This window comes from Myotis nattereri (assembly GCF_964212035.1).
Source record: "Myotis nattereri genome assembly, chromosome: 8".
Taxonomy (NCBI): Eukaryota; Metazoa; Chordata; class Mammalia; order Chiroptera; family Vespertilionidae; genus Myotis; species Myotis nattereri.
Genome location: NC_138083.1, coordinates 47283876 through 47310928, shown reverse-complemented (window position 1 = coordinate 47310928; position 27053 = coordinate 47283876). Strand labels below are relative to the sequence as shown.

General features: G+C 39.3%; 1 protein-coding gene across 1 annotated transcript in view; it reads right to left on the bottom strand.

Annotated features, from left to right (window-relative positions):
- Positions 1–27053, bottom strand: part of CDH7 (cadherin 7) — a 121493-nt gene that overhangs the window by 81192 nt on the left and 13248 nt on the right. The gene's annotated exons all lie outside the window — the stretch shown is intronic.

Sequence of the window (27053 nt, the reverse complement as noted above, 5' to 3'; positions counted from 1 at the left end):
CCTGGGGGCTTTGTTGTAGATGGATGATAATGCCTTAGATTATACAATTTTATAAAATCACATACAGAAATTGTTGGTTATGTGCTAAAGTCAGGACTGTTGTAGAATATTTTCAGATGATGGCATCCTCAGAAAATCCCATAGATTTATTTTGTAACATTCTTTTCTATAATTTCAAAATGTCTGTTTTGTAATGGTTTGTGGGGGAGAAAAAGACATTAAGACATTATTCTAGGGTAGTTGCAAGTGAGGACCTGTTTTCCCTATGTATACCAGCTAGAAATTTGGTTAAATAACTCAACAAACATAATTAGCTTTTGATTAAAAATGTATGAAGAACATACACAACTTATCTTTAAAGAGAACATCAAAATAATATGCTACTGAAACACAATTGTCAGGTCAAGTGTACTTATTTGAAAGGAAATATTAATAGTACTTACAATTTATAGCATATCTTAGGCACAAATGCATTAGTATCACTTACAAAATATATACACTCAGAAGACCCATCTGCTCTCTCTTTCCCTGAGATTTACAACGTTATACGTTTGCTCTGCTTCATCTAGTCACATTATAGACACCTGGTTAAAATGTATTATGTGTCAATCTGAACTACCCCACCCTCCCTGCAGTACTACTGGAGTGATAGTAAAGTCCTGGTAGAAGCCTGCAACCCAGGGCTCTTACTATACAGAAACATTCAGGAGGCATCATTTTGGTGGGTGTCTCCCCCTTGTTTCCTATGTTGCTTATCTTAACTACAACTCTGACTACTGTGGACCAATAAAAATAATTAATAAATAAATAGCGCCAACCGAATCTCCTTTCTTTTACATTATTTGTTTAAAATCCCATAAGAAAATGGGCGCATGGTGTCACATGTCAAATATAAAACAACTAGAGGCCCGGTGCATGAAATTCATGAAGGGGGGGTGTCCATCAGCCCAGCCTGCACCCTCTCCAATCTGGGACCCTGTGGGGATATCCAACTGCCAGTTTAAACTGGGACTGCTGGCTCCAAACCACTCCCCTGCCAGCCTGATTGACGCCTAACTGCTCCCCTGCAGGTCTGATTGCCCTCAACTGCCCTCCCCTGCTGGCCTGATCACCCCCAACTGCCCTCCCCTGCCTGCCTGATCACCCCCAACTGCCCTCCCTTGCCTGCCTGATCACCCCAACTGCCCTCCCCTGCTTGCCTGATGGCCCCCAACTGCCTTCCCCTGCCACCCTGATCGCCCCCAACTGCCTTCCCCTGCCGCGACCTGCCTCCTCCACCAGGACCCGCCTCCTCTGTGTGAGGCAGCAGAGACAACAGGACTGGCCTCCTCCACACCATGCAAAGCCGCAGGACCCCCAAGTCTCACCACACGAAGTGGCTGCCGGCCCCGCCTCCACGGTGTGTGCGGCCATCTTGTGATGACGTGAGGGCGTGATGCCACCTTGGCTATTATTAGTATAGGTTAGTAGTCACTGTGACTTAGTAATCACTGCCAGGAGTCCATTCTGGACTGCAGTCCTATGTGAAATGGAACCATTTTAATCATGATAAACTTATGACAAAATTCTCCCACAGGCCCGATCACATTTAACTCGAATCTCATCACTCCTGTTAAAATATGTAGCTGCTCTGTTCCTTTCTGTAATCGAATACTTCTTCACTGTCTATTTGCAATCCTGACTTTTATCCACCCTGTTTTATGTATTTTTTTATAGCTCTCTTATGCAAACAGCTAATGGTGAAAGCTAATATTTATTGCATAATTATGTGTCAGACACTATGGCAAAAGAGACTTTAATTCTCTTATCAAACTTCTGTGGTAGGTTTTATTGGCCTAATTTTATACACTAGGAAATTATGTTTTAACAGATTAAATACCTTCACCAAGCTTACACAGTAACCTCACAGACTCGAATCAAACTCTAACCAACAAAGTCTGTATTAAACCCATTCTTATCTATACTATGCTGCCCCCATCCATTTCCTCCCATGAGAGATGACTGACTCTAAACCAGCGGTTCTCAACCTGTGGGTCGCGACCCCTTTGGGGGTCGAACTACCCTTTCACAGGGGTGGCCTAAGACCATCGGAAAACACATATATAATTACATACTGTTTTTGTGATTAATCACTATCCTTATGTTCAATTTGTAACAATGAAATTGGGGATCACCACAACATGAGGAACTGTATTAAAGAGTCACGGCATTAGGAAGGTTGAGAACCACTGCTCTAGACAATCTTAAGATTCATGCATTCCTCCATATGAAAAATCCAACCTGCCCTAGCTGCTTTGGCTCAGTGGATAGAGCATCTGCCTGCAGACCAAAGAGTCCTGGGTTCGATTCCAGTCAGGGGCACATACCTTGGTTGCAGACTCCTCCCAGTCCCAGGCCCAGGCCCTGGTCAGGGGCATGCAGGAGGCAACCAATCAATGTGTTTCTCTCACATCGATATTTCTCTCTGTCTTTCCCTCTCTAAAAATCAATGGAAAAATATCCTCAGGTGACTATTAAAAAAAACAACAACACACAAAACACCCAACTTTAATATGGCAGACCTTGAGTTTGCAGCTACTGAATACTTCAGTTTTGGGCTCAGATCCCTCCTTGTCTTCCTTTGACCCTCACCCCCAGTCAATCGTCAGTCAGCATGTCCCACCTCAATAGCCTAACAGTATTTTTGTCTCCAGGTCACCCTTTGCAGCCCTGAATCGGGGTTTCATTATTCCCCACACACACTAACAGCACAGCAATTATATTTTACAAAAGCCGGGCAGACACTTGCCTGGTCTCCCTTCCTTTAACATGACGAACACATAGTTTTATATGACTGTCATATGATCTTATCAAAGTCCAACTATTTTACTGCTCTCAAGACCAAGAGAGTGGTAAGGTGGCTCCCTACGACTTTTCACATTAAAAGGCAGCTCAGTTTCAATGCCTTCAACGGTATAAGCTCATGGGCACCATGATCATTTACTACCACAAAAGAAAAAGAAACCCAGATATTCTAATTTGAAGATGTCATTCATTGTACCAGGTATCCTCATACCTGAGGGAAAAAAATGTGGGGAAAATGCAACTTATAATAAGTGCTGTTTTGTGGTTATCTCCTTTTTCTTTATAATTCGTCCATATTTCCTTCTACCTTCCTCCTGCCCTGGAATGCACCAGGCTTTGCAAAGCAGGAACGTATTGCCTCAGGCTTTCTACAGTCAAATCCATCAGATTCCCATACCAAAATTATCCCTACTTTGCATCTGTCAAATATGAAAATCAAGAAAGTGAAAAGAGCACATGAAACACTGGTTATTATATGTTGCTCAAAGAAACACGATGGCAACAGCCTCGATAAATGACAGCATTCCGTTTGGTATTGCTACTTCATGGGTTTTCTCTAGAACGTCTTTAGAGAGGATCTCATTCTTATTTCCTTTACAAAATCAAGCCTCCATTGCCGTCACGCTGAGTGATAGTACACTCTGGTGATAAGTACAGTGTGATGAGACGCTGTAAACAATTTATAGTTACCATCATTAACAAAATATCCAATTCTTAGAGCTGCAATCTACAGACTGGGCTGTAAGAGTCCTCTTATACAGTCTTTTAATGCAGTAAAAATAAATGTTTCTGTTTTGTAATGAAATGGAAATATGTGTGTTCACTGGAAGTTCTCATATGTCATCTATGTAGACAAACTGTCTCCCAAACTTTGTGGGATGGAGATTGAGACAGTCACCCCTTCCTCACAAGCACTGAAGTTACAAAAGATAATTCCTGGGTCCTCCAGCACAGATAAAACAGAGAGAAGAACCAGAAGCTGGAGGCTCCACGGAGAAAGCAGAGAGGGAAATCCTTTAAGCCATTTAAGGCCAGGCCTCAGAGTTAGGGCAGGTAAGGCCAGAACATCAGAGGAGAATCTGTTAGTGGAATACCAGATGGCACTCCTCAACGCCTCACTTAAGTTTAATGATGATTTTTTTTGTTTTTTATTTTTTAACATATTTTTATTGATTTCAGAGAGAAAGGGAGAGGGAGAAAAAGAGAAACATCAGTGATGAGAGAGAATCATTGATCAGCTGCCTCCTGCACGCCTCCTACTGGGGATCAAGCCCGCAGCCCGGGCATGTGCCTTTGACCAGAATCAAACACAGGACGCTTCAGTCTGCAGGCTGACGCTCTATCCACTGTGCCAAACCAGCTAGGGCAGATATTTTATGGAAGCCAGTCAGGAGCTGAGTTGTGATGCAGGCTACACACACTCAGTGTGCATGGATGAGAGGGCTGGGGCCTGGGTAACAATGAAAACAGTGAAGAGTGCTCTTGCTCCTCTGCTGCTCTCAGGGCACAGAGCTACAACCTTACAATGTGACTCTCAAGCCTGGGAGGGGAAAAAGTGGAAAACCAGATCATTCTAGAATGCAGTATGATTACCTTAGGAAGAAGGTGCACAAGTTCTCCCATCTGCATTCTTTTTTGAATAGAAGGCGAGAAAATGAAAATATAAAATAACTCACACAGAGCCCTAGGGTGGTATACTGGCTGCTGCTTCACCTACTTTTTTCATGGTTGAGGTGTTTTGATTATTTACACTTATACCCAAGACACTGACCTCCTTTTGACCCTTAGAGGACACACCGAGTCACTCCTCTGGAGGACAGACACCAGGAAGCCCTCCCTTTTCCTTCTCTTCCCTCTCTCCCAATTCTCAGGTGCCTCCATATAATTAGCCACTCTAGAGGAAAGACTGTCTGCAGCAGTCATTCTGAGGCTCCATGGACGGGGCTACAACTCCTCAGAGCCTATTTTTTAAAGCATAGGATGTTAGCCTCGGGGACGCTTAAGAAAAACATCTAACACTCCACCATAAAATGAATAGTTAATGTCATTTTCAAAACTCAATATCCAAGTACCATATAAACAGATTAGCATACTAAACAAAGAGAGGTTATTAAGTCAAATGTTTATAATTAAAAGCCACAGACATCAATTTACAATAAAGGTCAAAGAGAAACAGATGACGGATTAGGAGGATTGGAGAACACTGCACATACAACAATTAGGGCAGATGGAATCAAACCTGCTCGCCTTGTGTTTGTTTTCCCAATAATTCTGTCATATTCTAAACTAATTATAAGATGTGGGGCAGGATTTGTTGGAGAGAATCCCAGAACAAACATCTAATTATTATATATTTTGTCATTTAACACGGCCCCTAACAATGCTAGCAGAGTGCCTGCATCAGTCTAAATAGACAGTGACCAACAGTGGCGAAGAGAAGATGGGCTATGGTCAGAGTTTGAGGGCCAAGGCTTGGATCTATGGCTTATTAGTTACATATATAACTTCTCTTGGCTTTAATTTTCTTATAGAAATTAACCAGTAATAATCATGTTTCTCCCAGCCTCAAAATGTTTCTGTAAGACTCAAGTGAGATCATGTGAAATACATGGCTTACAAAATACAAAATACTAAATACTAAATAAAGAGCAGTTTTTATTATGTTAGTGCTATTTGGTGAAAAACACTGTGAGGAAATGACAGTGTCTTAAACCAAAATATTTTACTAATTTGTATGCATGTGTGCAAAAGATGCATATTACAACTATGCATACAAATACATATCTAATATATGCATATACACACTGTATGTATGTGTGTGTGTGTGTGGGGGGGTGTCCAAAAAACTGTATGCAGACACTTTGAATAATTACAAAGGCAGTGTTCATTAAAATACATTTTATTTTCAAAATTGAGATATCAGCTATTTCAGTGTATATACATTTTGTGGGACACCCTGTATATACGTACGCACACATATACACTCATAGATGTTTTATGTTTCAAGTGAAATGATAAACATGGAGACATAACTATAGAAGTGTCCCTAATTTTTTAGATTAGACCCTTCTAAAAACATTTTACAATTTTATAAGATAGCTTCTTCACAAGCAAGAACACTAAAGAAATCTTTAAACATTTTTTTCTCATGTCCATTTAGAGGCTGCATTCTCATGCTTCAAGGCTCAGCCCAAGCGTTACGTCCTCTTTAAAGACTTGCCTGGTCTCTCCAGTCTGCTTTTTGTATCTTTCCTAACCTTCCATTGCATATTTATGAAATCCACCATCAGCCAACACTGAGATTATGTGCACATTTGCTCATCATACTGTGACCTACAGGAAGGACAAGAATTTGTCTTTGCATTTTTATATCCCCTATATATAGCCATATGAGTGTACAGCCCATGGACAACATGAATATTTGATCAGAGAGTAAATTCATGCATGTCTTAAAAACTATTCAGAATGACATACCTTTTTACAGGACCATTAGAACATGAATTTCTTCTTTTTTGTACTTCTTTAGCCCATAAGTTTGGTTTTCAACCAGGTCAGCTGGCTTAACTACAGATAAAATCTAAACTTGGAAAAAGTGGAATAGTCCTGAGTAGATTCTTATTGAACACTTTGACTGTCACTCTCTGGCTAGCCAGCCGGGATGTCCATCTTAGCTCCTCTTTCTTCCCCGAGGACAGGGTATCACATGCTCTAAGCCATTCTCAGGATTGCGCAAATGTCTGGCAAGTGGCATCAACAGATAGGGACGTGTGGTCAGTGAGGTAGTGACTTCAAGAAGTTCTGAGCTCCTAGAAACTCAAACATCTGTATCAGTTGAACAGCCAGGCAGTGGCCCTATGAGGTATGAATGGGTGATTATCTGTAAACGCACCTGCTCATACCACCCAGCACGGCTTATAGCTACCAAAATGAACTTTAAATATAATGTGTCAGGTAGGGGTTCATCTCTCTTTCTACCCCTCTTTTTTTTGCCATTTCCTCCCTTCCCTTCCCCCCCCCCTTTTTTTTAATTTCCTATTATTTAGGATGGGCAGATTAGAGAAAATACTCAAAGCCAGCTATTTTAAGGTTCATGATCCCAAGTGGTTTCCTGGTTTTAAGATTTTTGGTCTTTAAACCTCTTTGATGATTTAAGTCAGTAATGTAGAATTTGCTATGTGGCCTAGTAGGCATAGCTCTAAGTAAAAACCTCCACTGGGTTCAAAGACCTTTAAGGGTACATTACTGTCCCTTAATAAATGCTTACTCAATTAAGCACCAGTCAGACTGCCCATTTTAAACCATCCTCTGCACCCAACTAGCCAGAGTGCAGATAGTTTAATACATTGTTCACTTGAACCTGGATCCAGTCCTGAATCCAGCTTGTTTTCAGAATGTCCAAATGAAGGACAGAGTTCAGTAAAAATATTATAAAAATAAAAATGCTCATAGCTAACATCTGCCATTCTTCTTAATATTTTAATTCATAATTTCAGTGCTTTAATTTTGCTACGATCTATCTGCTAAAAATTAAATTTGACTTATTCTCTCCATTCTTCACACTGATTACTTCCTTTGCCCTGAATTTTACCAAGTTATCTAGGAAATAGGTTGCCTATATATCTACTGAGTGCATGATCCTATTAGTCTCAGTCCACTTAGAAACTGTAGTTTCTTGGTTATATTCATCTGTGTAATACATTTAAAAAATACTCAAAGCAGACCATCTGTTCATTGTGGAGAAGGCACAAATGAAAGGCACAGCCCCTCCCTCCTAAAACCCACCCAGGAGGAGTGAGTCAGGTACACACTCAATTACTGCTCTGCCTCATTACATTGTTGTTTCTGCTTCGATATATCTGGACAGCCCATCTGGTCTTGCATGGTATAGAATTCAAAACTCAAGCAGCTCTAATCTCGTTCTTCTATCTATACCCTGCTCACTTAGCCCAAATCTCCTCAAATTTAGACAGAGACTTCCTTAAAATATGTTACTTTAATTTGATAATTACTCCTCATCCTCATGTCTTTGAGAAAACTCCTGCTGTATCTTGTAGAATGAATAGCAGGCACTCTGTGAATTTCCATGGAGTTACACTGAGAACTGACACCAGCCCCAGGCCCCCTAGCAGCAGCTGTGGCAGCAACAGAAACAACAGTGCAGGCCGCTGACAATCACCTCTCCAAGTCCAAGTTTCAGTGGTCCTTCCCAGACCGCTGAGCCCCAAATGCATTCTGCATAGTTCAATGAATTTTAAGCATGAATCACATGACATATTTTGCAAGAAAAGCTCTTTCCACATATTCATATATACATGCATATATATATATATATATATGCACATAGATATCAAATATCTACTAAAATTTTAAATTCAAATTTTTTCGATAAAAGTTTTCTAAGTATTTCATACATGACTTTCAATCCAAGTGTATCAATAAATATTGCTTATCATAATAATCCTTAATTTGGGGAGGGAAGACACAAAAATATGATAGTCTTGTGTCAGAAACTATGGGTTTGCACAAGTCATTTTGAGTAAGAAACCAACCCCTTCACATAGTATTAATATCTTCAATAAAACATTTGCAGTAAAGATCTATGGTTAGCTATGCAGGGAGAGTGTGTGTGTGTGTGTGTGTTTGGGGGTGGGGGGGCGTGTTTACTCAGAAGCCTATGCAGCTCATGGCTTGGGACCCTGTACAGAAAAAAATAGCCATTCCTAAGACCCATGTGCTGCGGGGAGGAGGTGGGCTCAGCAACACAATCACAGCTTTGTAAAATGTCCACGAGCAATGCTTATGCTTCTGTTTTTTTCTTATGCAGCTTTACAACCCACAAAACTCTTATCTTGCCTGGGCTACCACTTTTTTTTTCCCTCAATGTTAGGTATGCTCCTGAAATGTCATGTGTCATATCAAAATGTTCAGCTAAAAAGTCCTTCCTCATCAATCTCCATCACACAATCCAGTACATTCACTGTAGACATCAGCCTGGATATGTGTTAAACGCTACAGTGAAAATGTCATCATTATCCATTCATGTTATAACCATATTAATGGGCAGCCTTAACTCAGATTAACGACCACTATTTACTTTATGCCAGGTAATATTTCTGGGCCTAGGGAACCAAAGACTGTATGCTAACATAGAAAAATATGGAGTAGCAGTTATTTATAGCACATTTTAAGGTGATTGTTCAGTGTCTTATTCTAGTATGGTGCTTTAAATATACTGTCGCTCTATTTATGATTAAAATTTTTATTTCTTATAGTATTTAAAAGTTTAATTTTGTTATAATCTTTATTTCCTTGGATAGGAAACATGTCTCCTACTAAATCATAATTTTCAATATTTTTTATTTAGACTATCAAAATCAGGATAAAATTAATAAATGCCCCTTCCATATAGACAATGGACTCTAATGATGCTGGAAAATGATACAGATTAAGTTCCCTAAACACTATTAGATACTTTTTCATTGTCTTGTCATTTTGTTTTTTTCCCAAGGATTTTAGATTTTCTCCTACATATTACATAATATTTTTTGCACTGGGCAAAGCTGTCTTGGAATGCTGGTTAACAATTGACTGTCAATGTATCTTCTACAAATAAGTACTCTGAGTTAGAGAATATGGTTCTTAAATGACCAGTGATTACCTCAATGACACAAGGTATTTCATGCTTTCACTTTAACCAGACATATTTTTACTAAATTGCACTGCACATACTATATAATCTTCTCTACCAGATTGTCAGCATATTTTAAGGAAATGATCCCGTTTTTCATACTGTCTTTATAGATAGCTAGATGTTATATTTGTCCCTTTGGTCTGAGAATTACCCAGTACAAGTATGTATACATTGAAAATGACATATTATATGATGCTTGTTTTGTGCATTCCATGGTTCTCTATTAGTTTCTTTAAAGTTATGGTCAATACAATATATTGGATTCAGTCAAATAATAGTTCAAATGTACTACTTTGCAAGTGGATTGCAGCAATAAATTAACCAAATTCTACCTAACTGAGGATCAGCCCAAAAGCCATTCATTGACCTGCAGGTGCTAAATTATCATAAAAGAATACAAGATCAATTTCCTCATTATCTGTGTATTTCTCTGTCTACCTACTGACTGCCTTGTTCCAGAAGGGACTTAGGATGGCTTAGGCAGATACTAAATACAAGACAGCAAGGGCAACATTACACTAGAAAATAAGGCAACACAAAAAAAATTTAGTGATAAGAGGAAGCCAAAGATGCTACCAAAACATCTTGACATTTGTTATCATTGGACAATAAATTAAGGTCTAAGCCTTCTGGCAGGTCGGGGCAATATCTCTACAGTAGACATGGAATATGTTACCTAGGACTTTTTTCCTTAAGATGTGTTACCCTTGAACTGCAGTTTATTGTCATTACATTAAAGAACACATCACTAACTGGATTTACATAACTCTTCAGTATTGTCCACTGTTGCTATTCTTGCTTTGTAATTAATTATCTTACTGTAAAGTTATCTTCATTATCAAATTACTTTTCCTTGGGTTTATTTATTTAGGGAAATCAGTTGCCTAATAACTAATGTTAAAATGTTCATGCAATATAAAGTAAGGAAAATACAAACCATAGAACAAATACAACCACCCTACATAATAAAGGCTAATATGCAAATCGACCAAACAGCGGAACAACCAGTCGCTATGACACGCACTGACCACCAGCAGGCAGACGCTCAATGCAGAAGCTTCCCCCTGGTGGTCAGTGCACTCCCACAGGGGGAGAGCCGCTCAGCCAGAAGCCGGGCTCAAGGCTGGTGAGCACAGCGGCGGTGGTGGGAGCCTCTCCTGCCTCCGCAGCAGCGCTAAGGACCCCTTGGGAGATGTCTGCCTGTTGGCTTAGGCCTGCTCACTAAGCCGGCAGGCAGACATCCCCTGAGGGATCCCAGACTGCAAGAGCGTGCAGGCCGGGCTGAGGGACACCCCCTCCCCCGGCCCCCAGTGCACGAATGTTGTGCACCGGGCCTCTAGTTAAGAATAAAAGTTATACAGTAATATGGAAAAAAATGTTCATGCATTGTATCCATGACTCATGGATATCCTTTTTGCTAAAGTAGATATAGTTGATCTTCATGACTCTAGACTCCGTATCCGTGATTTCTCCTACTTGCTAATGTTTAGTTGGTGGTAGTCACTTGTGGGCATGAGCAGAGCAGCAAATAATGTGAGTCTCCTGGTTTGCCTGATCCCACTGAGGCTGAGCAGGGCAATGCTCTGGCTTGTTGCAGCTCAGTCTGTGAACAAGCACCCATTCTGTAGTCTATTCAATGCCACATTTTTTTGTATATTTGTGCTGTTTGGTGGTGCGATAGCTGTTTAAAATGGTTCCCAAATGTAGCGCTAAAGTGCTGTCTAGTGTTCCTACACACAAGATGACTGTGTAGGGGAGAAAAAAGGTCTCTGCTAGTTAGGCTTTGCTACGGTGCTAGTTATAGTGCCAGAGGCTGTGAGTTCAATGTTAATGATCAGCAATATATATAAATATAAGTAAGTAAAGTAGAAACAGAAACACACACAAAGCAAGATTATGGGTTGATCAGTTGACAGTAATGTTATGACTAGAGGCTCACAGGAAACTGACCTTGTACTTCCCATAGGAGGAATGGGTTCAGTATTTGCTAATTCATTGTTCACAGCAACAGTACAGCACATAATTATCATAAATATGAGAATAGACATAACCATCCTTCCAAAAGAAAACTCTGCTCCACTTTCACACTCTAGTTGTCCTTTTAATTCCATTTTATTCATAAGTAAAAATCCACCCACAGGGTGTTAGAATTCAAGGTCGTCTGCCCTACCAAAGGTAGTAGCTCTCCCTCTTAAGCATCAGCAGACATGAAAATGTGGCAGAGGAATGAGGAAAAAGGGATAGAGGGGAGAGAGGACAGGGTTTTGGCAAGGTGAAACTAAGAGGGATTCGAATGGCATATATTCTTTCTGTTTTATATTCTCTTCTTTCTGATAAGATCACCTTTGAAAATGTCTAAATGGTTAACATATAAACACAAAATTTTTTCTCAAGGGAAATAGCTCTAAATTTGCACCAAGAAACCACATTCAAGTATATGAAATGCATACAGAAAAAATAGTTATTGTGTTACATTTGCATGTATTTGCATAAAATTGAAATGCATGGTCAAATTATATTTGTTCTGTTCTGGAGAAAAATTTAAATGGTATTAACCTGATTTCTTATTTAAATCAATGTTTCTCTTCAATTATTTTTTTTTTGTCATCTGCTAACTGTGGATGACATAAAATCCAGTAGGTCTGAAACATGTAACAAAACGAAAGTCTGAACGGGGTCAACCTAAGCACAGGGCACCAAGGACCACCACCAAAATTTTTATGGATTCAATCAATTCTCTGATAAAATGGCAAAGGCATAGTCATGTGACAGATTTAAATTCTAGTTTGGCCAATGTTCTAAAATACTGGAAGAAATGATCAATTCTTCCCATTCTAACACCATCTTGGCAGTTACATAACTGTATTTTGTAGCTCCACTGATTTCCAGAATCACTGTTGAGGACCATGTGTGACTATGTGGAGACCATAACCAGCGCAACTGAATTAGTGTCAAAGATTTGGGGAGGGAAATCCTCTTATTTGCTTCTCTGCCAAAAGGCCAGGTGTAGAAGCAAGGCTATTCCGGTGCAACTTTTAAGAATGAACTCACTCTCAGTTGTAGGCAACTGCCAAGCCTGTCCTTGTGTTTCCCTGAGAGCAAGAGCCTTTCTAAGGGTGAGGCGCCGAGTGCACAAAATTTAAAGAGGTGCTCACTCTCACTGTGTAAGTTGTGATGAAAAGAAAAAAGCTGGATAACACGCATCCCTGGGAATAAAAATTAACCAGTTTTCTCTGCGTGGTTTTTCCTGTTTTGGTTTTGTAATTCAGCCCATCAGGTTCACATCATTTTGTACTAGTTCAGGTAACATGCTTTTGATTCAGCATGGCACAAGTTTTCAGAAAAAAAATAGAATAACATTCACTTAGGTATACTTAGTATTTTGTTGTAGATCAACATAAATATAAAGGGAAAATAACTGGCTCCCTGAAAATATATAGATTAAAATCACCAAAAGGCTGATGACGCCTTTCAATGAGATGATTTAAGCTAAATCAAATATGAGTAAAGATTTAATTTCTCTAAGCAGACATTGTTACAAAGCCAACAAAAGGGTTGTCAGATTCTTATGTACACTTTTTAAATATGTTTTTATTGATTGTTTTAGAGAGAGAGAAAGGGAGAGGCATAGAGAGATAGAAACACTGATGAGAGGAGAACGTCAATTGGCTGCCTCCTGCATGCCACTTACTGGGGATCAAGCCCAAAACCTGGGCGGGCATGTACCCTGACCAGGAATAGAAGAGTGACGTTCTTGGTTCATGGATGGATGCTCAACCACTAAGCCACACCAGCTGGGCTGTGCACTTGTTTTTTTAATCTAAGAATATGCTACACTTATGCATCAAACTCTTACACACTTTTTTGAATAGTGATAATTTGGGGTGTGTGGGGGCAGGGTATGAATTCTTATTAGAGTTCTCCCTTCATTTATAGCAAGGAATGAAGAAGAAAGAAGATAACCCCAAGTTATGGGTTCAATCAGTAGTGAAGCATTTTTTTTTAATATATTTTATTGATTTTTTACAGAGAGGAAGGGAGAGAGATAGAGAGTTAGAAACATCGATGGGAGAGAAACATCGATCAGCCGCCTCCTGCACATCTCCTACTGGGGATGTGCCCGCAACCCAGGTACATGCCCTTGACCAGAATCGAACCTGGGACCCTTCAGTCTGCAGGCCGACGCTCCATCCACTGAGCCAAACCGGTTTCGGCATGAAGCATTTTTTGAACTCAGGATATGTATTCTCTCCACTGAACTAGATGCTTCTATTTGGTTGAGTAAAACATAAATTCATCCATTTCAATGGACAAAGTTGCTCCAGGCTGAAGAGTTTTTCTTTTCACCTACAAACTTGTCTTACTGCAGGGACCATATATTAAGCCTCCTATGAGCTTTTGGTTGGGTTTAACATTCATTTTATCTAGAAATCATGAGGATTTTCATGGTCAAAGGCAACTACTTTGCCCTAAAATGCATGTAGCTTTCACTTGAATATAATCAACCAACATGATTATTTTTGCGCATGAATACTTATTTTAGCTACAGACGCATTTCTACAGCTTTATGCTGTAGAACTGCATTTCAGAAAGCCTTCCTTTCTTTGTATCACATAGCCTTTGGATGGTTTATTTCAGCATCCTTTCTTGCATTTTATTTAATTTATATAAAAGGGGGGGGGGTGAGTAACCTCTGGCCTCTTTTTCTTCTATGGTTTCTCTTTAATTATACTCAAGGTTACCAGCCTACCTGAATGATTCCTTTACAATGGCAACTTCTAAAAGCCTAACAATATTTTCTAATGTGAGCTCTGGTGCCTCTCCTTCTGTGTAGAAGTAAGGCTATCAGAATCGCAAAATATTTGGTTTCTCCTTATTTATCTGTCCAATTATACAAAGCAAAAAAAAAAAAAAAACCAAACACCTGTTTATACATTTAGCCTAATTATATCAACATATTCAGTAACCTTTCTTACCTGAAATGTTAGGCAAGCAATATTAATTCTCAACACAAAAGCTGGAGATGTTAAAATGCTACCATTTTTAGAAATAAAATGAATCAATCAAATTCAGTTTCTGAATTTAGAACTTAATGAAGTATAGGATGGGTAAAACCTAGCAATAGGTTTGAGCCAAACTTTAGACTAAATGAAGCTCTGACCTAAGGCACAGTCTTAAAAAAGAAAATTAACTGAGAGATGAACAAGCAATCCCATTTATCTAGTTCCATTAAAGCACCACTTTTCTTCAGTAGAATCCTAATGGTACTGGAATCTCTTGCCTCCTGGGAAACTCTCAACTATGTCATTAGCTTTCTGGATTTAGAAAGTATCTGAGAATAAAGCAATTATGTGTGTATGTGTGTGTGTCCTGACCTATCTTTTCAAATACTAGTATGTGGTTTGAAAAACTGTCCTATGTAATTTAAAAAATCTGAGTTGATTCTAAATACATAAAATTGAAAATAGCAGCCAAATCCTGAAAGTGTTTTGATGATATATATCAAAGAATTACTCTTCAATAAATACCAAAAAGAGAGTGTCCAAGTATCACTCATCAATAATTACTGAAATAAGAGGGTATGTGTTATAAACTGTTCCTACTCTAATACTTTATAAATATGACTAGCAACTGCTTTTCCCATCAAAAATAAGTTTTATTTAAAGCTGAACATTTTATATATTTCAAAGCACACTGACAGATGTTATCAGCTGGAGGCTCTGACTCAGACTTGCAAGGTGCAAGGATATCTGATACGACTGTCCCTTCATGATGGATGAGAGATCAAGGAAAGGTCACTTGAAGGACTTCTCTGTGGTCATGAAGAGTGCCAATGTGAAGAATCTTGCTTGGGTTTATCCTTGTTTTCTCCTTAGACTATATGTTGATTTTAGAATATGCTTTAAAAAGAAAATACTTGACTCAGATCAGTTATAATAAGTAGTGCCTGACTGCAGAGTGATAACATCTGTCACCATAATTAACAACTAGTGGCCTGGTGCACAAAATTTGTGCACGGGGTGGGGGGGGGGTGTCCCTCAGCCCAGCCTGCACCCTCTGCAATCTGGGACTCCTCAAGGGATGTCCGACTGCTGAACATCCCTCTCTCAATCTGGGACCACTGGCTCCTAACCACTCGCCTGCCTGCCAGCCTGATTGCCCCCTAATTGCTCCCCTGCCAGCCCGATCACCCACAAGTGCCCTCCCCTGCTGGCCTGATTGCCCACAACTGCCCTCCGCTGCTGGCCTGATCACCCCTAACTGCCCTCCCCTGCCAGCCTGATCACCCACAACTGCCCTCCCCTGCTGTGGCCCGCCTCCTCCACAGGGACCCACCTCCTCCACACAAGGTGGCGGAGATGTCGGGACCGGCCCCCTCCACATTGCGCAGAGCCACGGGACCCCCAGGCCTCATCACATGGAGCGGCCCCTAGGCCCCATCTCCACTGTGCATGTGGTTATCTTCTGACGGCCATCTTTGTGGCGGCCATCTTGTGATGATGTCATGAGTGAGGGCCACCTAGGCTTTTATTAGTATAGATTATAGCTAAGCCTTAAGGAATGTTATCTCAAATATGCAGTACTTTACATATATTACTGTATTTAGTGCACATATATAACAACTGTATTACATAAAACCCATTTTACAGAGAATATGCTAACAAAAGATGAATAATTTCACAGTAAATGGTGATACTGAAATTCACTCAGATCTCCCTGATTTATGAACTTGAGAGATAGAGTTTAACAACTTGCTCAACTTCCTCTCAATGTACTGGAATAATCTATCAAGTCATTACCACTTGTAATAGGTAATATATCCAAAAATGATCACATAACATGCAAACTGCCATATAATTTCCAATATCCTATGAGAAAAAACAAAACAGAAAGCTTCCATCTTACTTCTCTAAACCCCTTACTTTGTGGGGTCTAATCCCCAGTTCTTTTTATCTTCTTCATGTTTCTTATCAGAAAACCAACTGAAATCTTCCTGCTATTTTTCACACTGAACGGGCAGCTCCAAGATAACATCTCCTTCCCCAGACCTCTTTTCTCTCTATTTCCTTCTGCTGGGTTTATGGTAGGTTTCACAACAGGGCCAGGGTCATCACAGGGATTCTAGGGATAGTCAAGTCCGCGGTCTTGGGTCAACAAGGTGGGATAATTACCATTCAAATCCAGGCCTCTGTGCCTCCTGAATCCCAGCCCCCCAACCATCATTCAGGTAGAGTAAACTATGCCGGAAACCAATCCTAGCATGTCATAATTTCAAGAGTTTCATCAAAAGGTTGATGGAACTTGGGGACTCAACAGGGTTGAGTCACACATGTAGTCACCTGTTGGGAATGGCTGAGGGCATTTCCCCAAACCTGAAAAGGAATGATTGCTTGGATGCCAGAGAGCTCAGGGCATCTTAATCTACATGTTATTGCCTCCTACTGGCCAAACACCTGAACAGCCATTGGCTAATTCTTCCATTCTGACAATGCCTCTGTATAGGAAAACCTGACCCTTTGATGTGTATATCTCTGCCTTGCCTCAGGACAATTTGTGTTAATAAAAAGCATGGGGTCCTGAGACGAGGAGAACTTAGAGCTTAGTTTCCTTTAAGCTAAACTCCTCTGAGCCCCAATGCCTTTCAAAATTATGCTTCGTCTCTGGACTCCTATTTAATCTACACACAGCCTTCTCCAGATTGCTGAACCCTTCTTGATGCTGGAACAAGAACCCTGGCAAACTATATCCAGGAAATGGCAGTAGCTTCAGATACCCCCAGGACAGCCCTGAGGAAATCGTGCCCACTTAGATGCATCGGATTCAGTCACATGTGGGAAAGAAAGGCAGTGCCCTGGCCCCACAGCTGCGAGGTCTATCAACGATACAGGGGCTGTCTCCCTGACAGGAGGAAAGAACCACAACTTATTTATACAGCTGTTTTAACTTTTAAAATCAAAGGAGAAAGCTGAGAGACCTGGAGGAAGGGTTAGAGAGGCAAATATCTGCAGCCTACGCAGGAAGTTTTCAGTTTGATTAAAAAAAAAACAAAACCAAAACTAGGCTCCTCATTTAACATTTTTCTGAGAAAAACAATATTTAGAGATCAATTTGGGCTTTCCTAGTTAATATTCAATTTTATTATAACTTCCTTTTAGTGTATTGAGCCCCAAACCCTAATTTTCTCTTACACTGTTTTCCTCAAGAGTAGATAATAATGCTAATGACAGCAATAATCTTGGTAATGTAGTCATGGCTAATGTTCATGACAGAATTCACATCAAGGGAAATAAAAATCTCGACTTTTCTTTTTTGGAACTGACAGATTGGTTATAAATTATTCAAGTTCAATCCTGATCATCATATTTTGGGACATCCAAAAACAAGCACAGCTGAGCATGAGGACAGGTGTGGAGATGAGGAGTTAACTTCATCTTCTCAAGCATTCCTTTTAAATGGGAGCGGGGGTGCAAAAGAGCTGCCTTCAGAGATTTTAATAGCAAAATATAATTCAAGTTCCTAAAAATAAGCATCATCCTCCCAACATTATGCTTTCATAGTAACTCTATTCTGCTTTTTATGCTTACAACAGCCTTGTGATTGTTATTGTTGTTCCTATTTTATAAGAGAATGAAATAAGAGAGCAAGCTATTCACCAGAAGTCATACCATTGGTGACTGGTGGAGGCTGTACTCAACGTGACTCAAATCTGTGTGTTTCCCCCAGATTCTGCCCTAAAAATGGACCTAAGGCTGCCAGATCACATGCATCAGGGATACTGTACAATCGACTCCCGAATTCAGAAAAGGACTTGAGTAAATGAGCTTTAAAGCCCCAAGCTTTAATTTTTTAATTAAAACAATGCATTATTTTTCTTTCTGATTAAAAAAATCTATATTAATATAAATATTTAAATTTCAATATTAAAACCACAGGGAATTTGAAAAAAATCATTATAGGGGGTACATTCTATGGGGTACTGTAGCGCACAACTGAAATGACATCAAATACTTTATTTTTTTTGCTAAATTCCAAGAGGGGTTACTGCTTGGAAAAAGAATAGAAAGAGTGACTGCAGGACTGCTGAAGCCTCTGACGTAGCTTAGACCCCTTCCTCCTGCCACCTCCAGTCCTCCCACACCCCCTGAGCTCTGGGCAGGACGTGAAAATGCAGTGCCTGAAAAACGGCTTTATCAGTGTGCCCAGAATTTACAGCAATCAAACTTAACCACAAATCAGCAGCTGTGGGCAGCGTGCAGAGAGCAGCACTGAGAAAACAATACACGTTACAAGATATGAACCATCTGAATCTTGGTTCCCTATGTTTTTATCATAAATTCTGCTGTGAAATCTTAATTGGATCTGAAACAGAATGCACTTCCTCCTCTGACCTTAACCCTGAATCCTCATTCATTTGTATATGTTTTCCATCCTCAATTGTACTCACGTCTCCAACAAACTAATCAATGGGGAAAACAGTCTTGTTTCAGGTCATTACATTCCACAACTGCTCCCCAAGATTCGCTGAACGCAGCTGCTGTGCCACAGGTAAAAGTCTACTTGCAGGTATTCTAATGATCACCCAAAAAGATACCTATCCTTTGTAATAAAGATGGAGTTTCTAATTCCAACATCAAGATTTATACCATCTCACCATTTTACACCAATATTTATAAAAAGCACTTTTCCACGGTGTGTATCTGCTCTACAATTTAACTGACTTTTATCTCGGACACAGCTCTGTCTTTCTTTGCACACCCCGTGTATGATTCTAACATTGCAAATAACCTTCACTATGCGCTTTCGTCTTGTGATAATTCTCATCTAACTTGTTAGTAATCATTTTCAACTGTTGATGGCTTCACTTTTCTTGAATATAATTACACTGAACCCCACTGACTAGAATTTACCAGTACCTATTTCTCCTGTATAAGCAAAATTAATTTGCTGCCTACATTTTGTTCTGTTATGAGTCAGTTGAGGAAATTACATAAACTGTGTCAGGGTAGAGTGATGTGGGATGCAGAACAGAGTTTCTCAGATATGTTATTTCTTCTTCATTTCAAAGAACCAAGTGCAGAATGTGTAATCTTCTCCTCTCCACACCCACTCTGCGCCACTGTGGACCCTTAAATGACTCACACATCAGAAACATCTAATTTAAGCATGGTTTGACTAATTTCACCAGTGATCATCACCAGTCTTTCAAACTCACATCTGTGGAGCATTATGTATGTGTTGTCCAAATCTTGATTGTGTGTTTTCAGTTAAATACCTTAAAACATGTCAGCATTTTAACTAAGAAGATAAGTCAACAGTCTAAGGGAAGCATTCTTATCAGATAATTGTGCACTGTTTACACACAGAACTTGCTGGAATGATGTTAGTCATTTTGGTTCATGTAATTACCATTCCTATAACACAGCCCCATCTTGAAAAACTGCTCTTCTGAATTTATCCTACAGAAGACAAGGATGCTAGCTGAATCAGCAATGCAGAAGGCCTTGCCATGCTATCTTGTCTTCCCCCTCACCCCCAGCCCCGTGTCTTTGGGGTTCTCTCTTGTTTAGGCGACGGCAGCAGGTAAATCCCAGGTTGTTGGCCTGAGAAGACTAAGGCTGGTTGAGTTCAACATGAGTATTTTCCTGGCAATTTCATGTTCTCTAGCTGTTATTCACTGGCATGTGTTCAGACCCTCCCATATACTGAAAAGTTAAGCCATGCAGGGCAAAAGGAACCTTTTGAGCCTATCTTGATCCAGGCCAACCTCCATGGGTCCAGACCAGCTCACTGGAAAATGGCACTGCCAGTGTAGGGCCAACTAGTTACAAATGGTCCTTTAGTTGTTAAAAACACCTCCTGGAATGGGCTACTGGTCTTCCTGCTTACTTGAAAGTATACTTCTATCAATTAAAACTCCTTAAATGTATTGTATACTGCATATACCAAAAACTAGAATTTTTAAAGGATGGGATTTTTAAAGAATTGAATAAAAGTCCTAGATATTTTTTCCAGAATTTCAATAATATGTTATTTCTGCACACCCTATCCTGAAAATGTCTATTCTAAGATACATGTGTAATATTTCTATATCCAGACTAAATACCATTGTAATCTCTCCAATATTACCACTGCTTGTTATTCTTACTATATCCACTTTCGAGATTTGTTAAATTTCAAGAATATGTAATGATTAGAGAACCATGTAAGTTTATATATTCTTTCTTGAATACATACTTTTTAAAGGTAAAGGTTTCAAAAACATATGTTAAGAGGGTTTGATGATAATGCAACTAACCCTGATACTTCACAGGAAAACAAAATATTTTCGTAGTCATAGAACATCTTAACATTTTTTTCAGAAATGTATTTTCCAGAGTGGATATAATTATCCAGACTTGCTTTCTAATTCTTCTAATGTATAGCTCTAATGATTGTTCCCTTACTCTATACTTATTTTATTTTCAAATGTATCTATTACCTCACCTCTAATATAAGAACATCTCCTTTTTAATTCAGACAGCTTTTCAAAGATATAGTCAGTATTGATTATGAAACAGAAATGTTAGACTCTATCTAAATAAATCATTTGGAGGAATTAGCATGACTAAATCTTTTCAAACATTAATTATAATTCTATTCCTCATTTAGGTCCTAACTCCCTTGTTAATATACTAAAATGTTAATATATTAGATTGCATTTTCTTGAGACACTTCTTTTATGTTAGCTGACCATGTATTATTTTCTAAAACCACGTTTTACAATTATGAGGGCTAAATTTTTGAGAAACATGATCAATTACTATATAAGATTATGGACGTTACTTGATAGGGTTATGAATGTAAATTTGACCCATGTTTCAGATGGAACCACTCCTCATCCCTAAATTGGACCATGGACCTTAATGAAGCCTGCAGAGCATCCCCTTGAACCAGAGCTATCATGAATTCCAAACCATAAGGAAGATTCAAAACTTTCAGATATCATTCTTCAACAGAGGAACCTGGAGGACACCACCTGACCCAGGTGATCAAAGTCAACATCACTACCAATGAGTCATACTGACGCCCTGTACCTCCTGACAAGATGCGGTGGGAAGGGCATCTTGTCAGAACTACATCACCTGAAATGCTCACATTAGGAGGTAACATGAGACTAACCCAGGTTGTGAGATGTGCTACCAAGTCCCTGGTCAAGAATGAGAATGTGAAAGATGGAGTGACTACCTCAGGCTGAAAAGACTAAGGAGACAAGACAAAGTCAAGATGTAACAATAGACCGGCTCCTGTCAGAAAAAGCACTTTACTATCACAAATGGAAAATGTGAATTCGACTGCTGAATGGTAATCAGTATCACACCAATGTTCATTTCCTGGTCTACGTAATAGATGTAGTCATGTAAGATTAACATTTGGAGAAGCTGGGTTCTAAAATAATACTTTGCAACTTATTTGGTAAGTCTGAAGTTATGTCAAAATGAAATGTTCCAAAATTTTACCGACTGATCCCAATTTTACCAATGAGAGGATAGAAATGTATGTTTAAGGGCAATGTTCAAAATACAGAGAAACTTGCAAGTATAAACTAGGCTTTCTACTTACTGGTCTTTCTACTATATAAAGCTTCGTCTAATATAGATTTAGAATACTCTGTCCTACTTTCTAAGATAATTTTTTCTGCGTTGATGTGAAGATTGTATAAAAGGATTATGAAATCACAGAGGTACATCTTATATCCTCATGCAAGCCTTTGTTCACAGATCCATGGCTCCATTCCTCCCTCCTACCCACCTCCACAGATGTAGATTAGCTATAGAATTTACTGCTTTCCACTGCCATCTGGTTACCCGCATGGCTTATCAACCAGATGGTGAATTTTATGAAGAGGAGCTTGTTTTCTTTAAACTCTCCCATCTAGCACAACACCTACCACAGAGGAGGTACTAGGTAAGCACTGAAAGAAGACAGGAGACTGGGGAGGGGGATGCAAGTGAACATGGAAGGGGATAGGCCGGACAGCAGCAAAGGAGAACTTGGGGGATATAGTGTTAAGCATATTTAGAGAAACTACTGTTTCCCTCCAGTGATCATAATTATGATGACAGATAATCAATATAAATCATACAAGAATCATGCAGATTAGGGTGAAATTTCTCCCAATATAGTACTTATCTATCTATGCTTGAGCCGGCAAAGGCCCGGGGACTGTCCTGCTGCTTGTCTAATTCTGTCATTTATCTTGGTGAGCTACAGAGACTGCTGCAGATTCTGGGACTCCATGTCAGTGAGCACTGCACGCAAAGCTTGTCAAACAATCACAGAGGCCCAGTATCATCACTTGAGTTTATCTCATTTTTCACTTTCAATCTCAACAGAAACACAATGTAAAAACAGGACTAGCATAGACCTGTTTTGTTATTTTTGTTTTTTAATTTTTGCTTTTCCCATCACAAAATGGGCGACAAGTAAATACAAATAAAAGAGTTCAAGAAGATAACATTTTAAAATATTTTGATCAATATGGATAGACAATCAAAAAATTCTGAGCCAATCTAGATTATCTAGTTTTTCCTTAAGTTTATAACAGTAAGCCCCTCTCCTCCAACTTACAGTTATGCAGTTTCACTGATGAAGCCTTAGGTAATGATAACTTCCATTTGTAACCTGAGATAACTTTGAAGAGAAAATGGGCAATATTAAACTGAATTTATGGCAAGTTTGTGCATTTTAGTGGCAAAATCAGATGTATTTTATTTTTGCTATGGCTGAAAAGAAACCAAACAAAAACTGAATTGTTGATTTTGTGTGGAGAAAGTGCACTGAATACTTTAGAGCTACTAGTATACTGAAGTATAGTAAGAGCTAAGAATACCTGCCGAAAAGTATGTCTAAGGATCTGAACTTATTTAGATCCACAGAGCTGATCCATGCCCAAATTCCCGCCAGGCATTTCACAGTTCTATTGCAAAGTAACAAGGTAAGAACAAGTGTCTTCACAATTCACTCTGGTTGTAGGGCTATTGTGAAAATGGGATTTCTACACATGCGTAGGAAAAAGAAACAGCCATTGCTTTCTTCTAAGATAGGTGCCAACTTTAGGTAATCTACATATTGAGAGGGCACTGTTTGCTGGCTTTCCCCTCTAAAATCAATAAAATGTAAATTGTACCACGATGAGTAGGCTTTTCCCTAACCAAGTAATAAATATTTGGGATTCATTATTGTCTTTGTGTGTATCTAATATAAATCTGCCAGTTACGAAATCTAATTCCTACCTCATTTTTTTAACACAACCTCTTTTCAGGAGGAACATTCCTTTTCTGGAACACCAAACCCAGCTTTAGTTATCAGGAGACAGAGTATCTCTTGGTGAGAGATACTGCTGAGGTGTAATTGGCTGCATTGAGCATGCTCACCAACACGTTCCAGCAAGCTGACCTGAAAGCTGAGTGGATCCCACACTGAATGTCTACACATCTGATGCTGACTGAGGTAATAGGAATAAATTCTCCCCGAATAAGCAGGGAAGAAAGGGGAGTAGCAGGGAAGACAAGAGTGATGTTCACAGCTAGAGAAGCCGACTGTGGAAGAGGCACGGAGCACGCATTTCAGGGAAAGTAATGGCCCGGAGCGCAGCAATCGCTGGCAGCCCATTATGGTTAGGAGAGATGAAAACCACTTAATGCCTGGAACAGAGGCCGGGTGGTTTGCAGACACATTTTTTGTCAGCTAGTTGGAGGACATTAGGTGAGAAATGCCAAGGTGAGGAAAAGGCTGGACTTAGAAAAGTGCAGTGCGATTCAATGCGATAGATGGCTGTGAATTAACAGTCAGTTCAGAGGAGACAAGGAGGGACTCCTATAACAGGACAGGGAGACAGGCATGATGGCAACTAAGAAACACTTTTAGCGAAAGGCGCACTACTGTTCTTTAAAACAACTCCATATGGCATGGTGACTAGCTATATATATAAAAGCCTAAGTGATCGTTACAACCAGTTACTGAACGACCAGTCGCTATGACGCACACTGACCACCAGGGGGCAGACACTCAATGCAGGAGCTGCCCCCTGGTGGTCAGTGTGTTCCCACAGCCAACCTCCTGTGGCCAGCCAACCTCCTATGGCCAGCCAACCTCCCACAGTCCCTCCCCCAGGCTGGCCAGTCCAATCGGTCCCAATTGGGACTGGGCGAGATGGCCCAGAACAACCCCAATCGCCAGCCAAGGCGAGGGAGCCCAACCATGCATGAACTCGTGCACCAGGTCTCTAGTCATTAATAACACTGTACTGCATATTTGAAAGATGCTGAGAGTCAATCTTAAAAATTCTCATCACAAGAAAAAAAAATCTATAACTATGTATGATAATGAGTGCTAACTGGACTTATTGTGGTGATCATTTCACAATACATACAAATGTTGAATCATTGTTATACACCTGAAACTAATGGTAGATGTCAATTATACCTCAATAAAAAAAGAATTCCATCAGAGTAATAACTAATGACTCTTTCCTTAAGTCTATACCTTTCCGGTCAGCAGTTTATCAACTCATATCACCAGATAAGAGTAAGATTCTCATGATAAAGGTCAGATTCTAACACAGCCCAGAAGTCCGTGCCCTGGAGATCTTGTGGTGAAGGTTCTACAAGCACTCCTGGTCCCTCCAAAAACTGTTCTACTTTGGTCTTGAGTTATCATGTTGAATAAAACCAGTAACTAGGCTAAAATAATAAGGTCACAAGTCATCTTGTGACTTAATTATCCTCAATGTCTTAATGACCAAATGTTATTTATTTATTCACCTCATTGGCCATCAGCTCTTACCATGGTCTCCAAATTCAAAGGCCTAAAGAATATACGTACACATGATTTCTGTGGCATTTGAAATCCCTGTGTATAAGGAATGAATCATTCACCCACTAACTATATTTCCCACTAACTCTCCATCTCAAATTATCTCACTGCATTTTTTCTAAATTTTAGTCATTTAAAGAGTTTTTGTGTTTAACCCATTTGCATCCTGAACATTTTACAGTGAACATCTGTATGGAACGCCCAATACACATCAGACAAGAAATAAACACAAACTTGTTTTTCATCCCATACAATCTGCCAAGTGATTGTCTCTGATTAACTGAAAGGGAAACACAGAATATTTCTTGTTACCTAATCAAGGAACCCAACAGTTTCTGAGAAAAACAATAAAAACGTTGCCCAATAGCTTCATAAGCATTTGAAATTTAAGTAACCTTGTCAGCATGTATTTTCATAATTTTAAATTGACTTATAAGGATTATTTAGATACAAGCATTCTGAATTATTATGTGAAGACTAAAATGTACAAGAAGGGTGTTTTAAAATTTTTTAAGTTATGTTTACTTCAAAATGTCAACTTCACTGTGGCAACCCCATTTAAAACCAAATTAACGGAAATATTTTAGTTGTCTTTAGAAAATGTTATATTCTCATAAAAGTATGATTTCACCTAATCACTACTAATTCTTTCTGAATCAGCTGAATGTTATATAAAACTTTCCACTGGAAAAAAGTTTGATGAATTTGTTAAATGTTCATTAAAAATGAAGTTAAGTTCTAAATTCTTAGTCATTAACAATGCATAATGGTGACTGCTCTCACTTTGTTTATAAGAAAACAGAAAAAGCTGAGAGAGGAATTTAGTGCATGTACACTGTATAAGATGCTACAAATAAAATAGTACTGGCTCTAAAGATATATATGCACATAAAACACGTGTGTACTAACACATCTTTTCTTAGTGGAAAAAAATGCTATGGCTGGGCTAAAAAAAAAAAAGTTCTAATCCACAACCTAGAAACCTTGAGCTTACTCAAATCTTTCTCTTTTCCATAAATGTCCATCATTATTTCTAAAATATAGAGGCATTCAATGAGAACAGTAAATACAACACAAACCACCTTGACTTATACAGATACCCATCAACAAAAACAGATTTTTACCTTTATGTAAGGTGTGTTCAAATGAAAACATAACCCATGAAATAAAGAGCAAAGATTCTTCCTTGATCTTTCAAAGTTGGGAATTCACTCAGGCGTAAACTCATCAGCTTTATTAGGAACAGAGGTCTAGAGCTGACAAAGTGCCAAGTAAAAACGCAGATGTATAGATTTCTTGTCAAAACCTACTCTATGAAGGAAACATTCACCAGTGTTCATCACCAAATTGAGAAATTTAGAAAACCTTGGCAAACATGTAAGTATCAGCCATACAGCATGCTAGGCACTGGACCAGATATGAGCATGGTGAGGGAAAGGCCCTTCTCCTGATGGGCCCCTCAGTGCGGAAGGCACTCAAATGAAAAATCCTGCCCAAATAGAACAGAGCTGTGAAAGATAACGTTCAGTTTGGCTCCCACCTGGCCACCTAACAAATGCACCACAAACTGCCCACCATTGGTTTAATGAGTATCACTTTTAACTGACTTCTGTTCATATTCATTTTTAACCAAAAAACAATTTTCAAAAGCAAATCTTAAAAA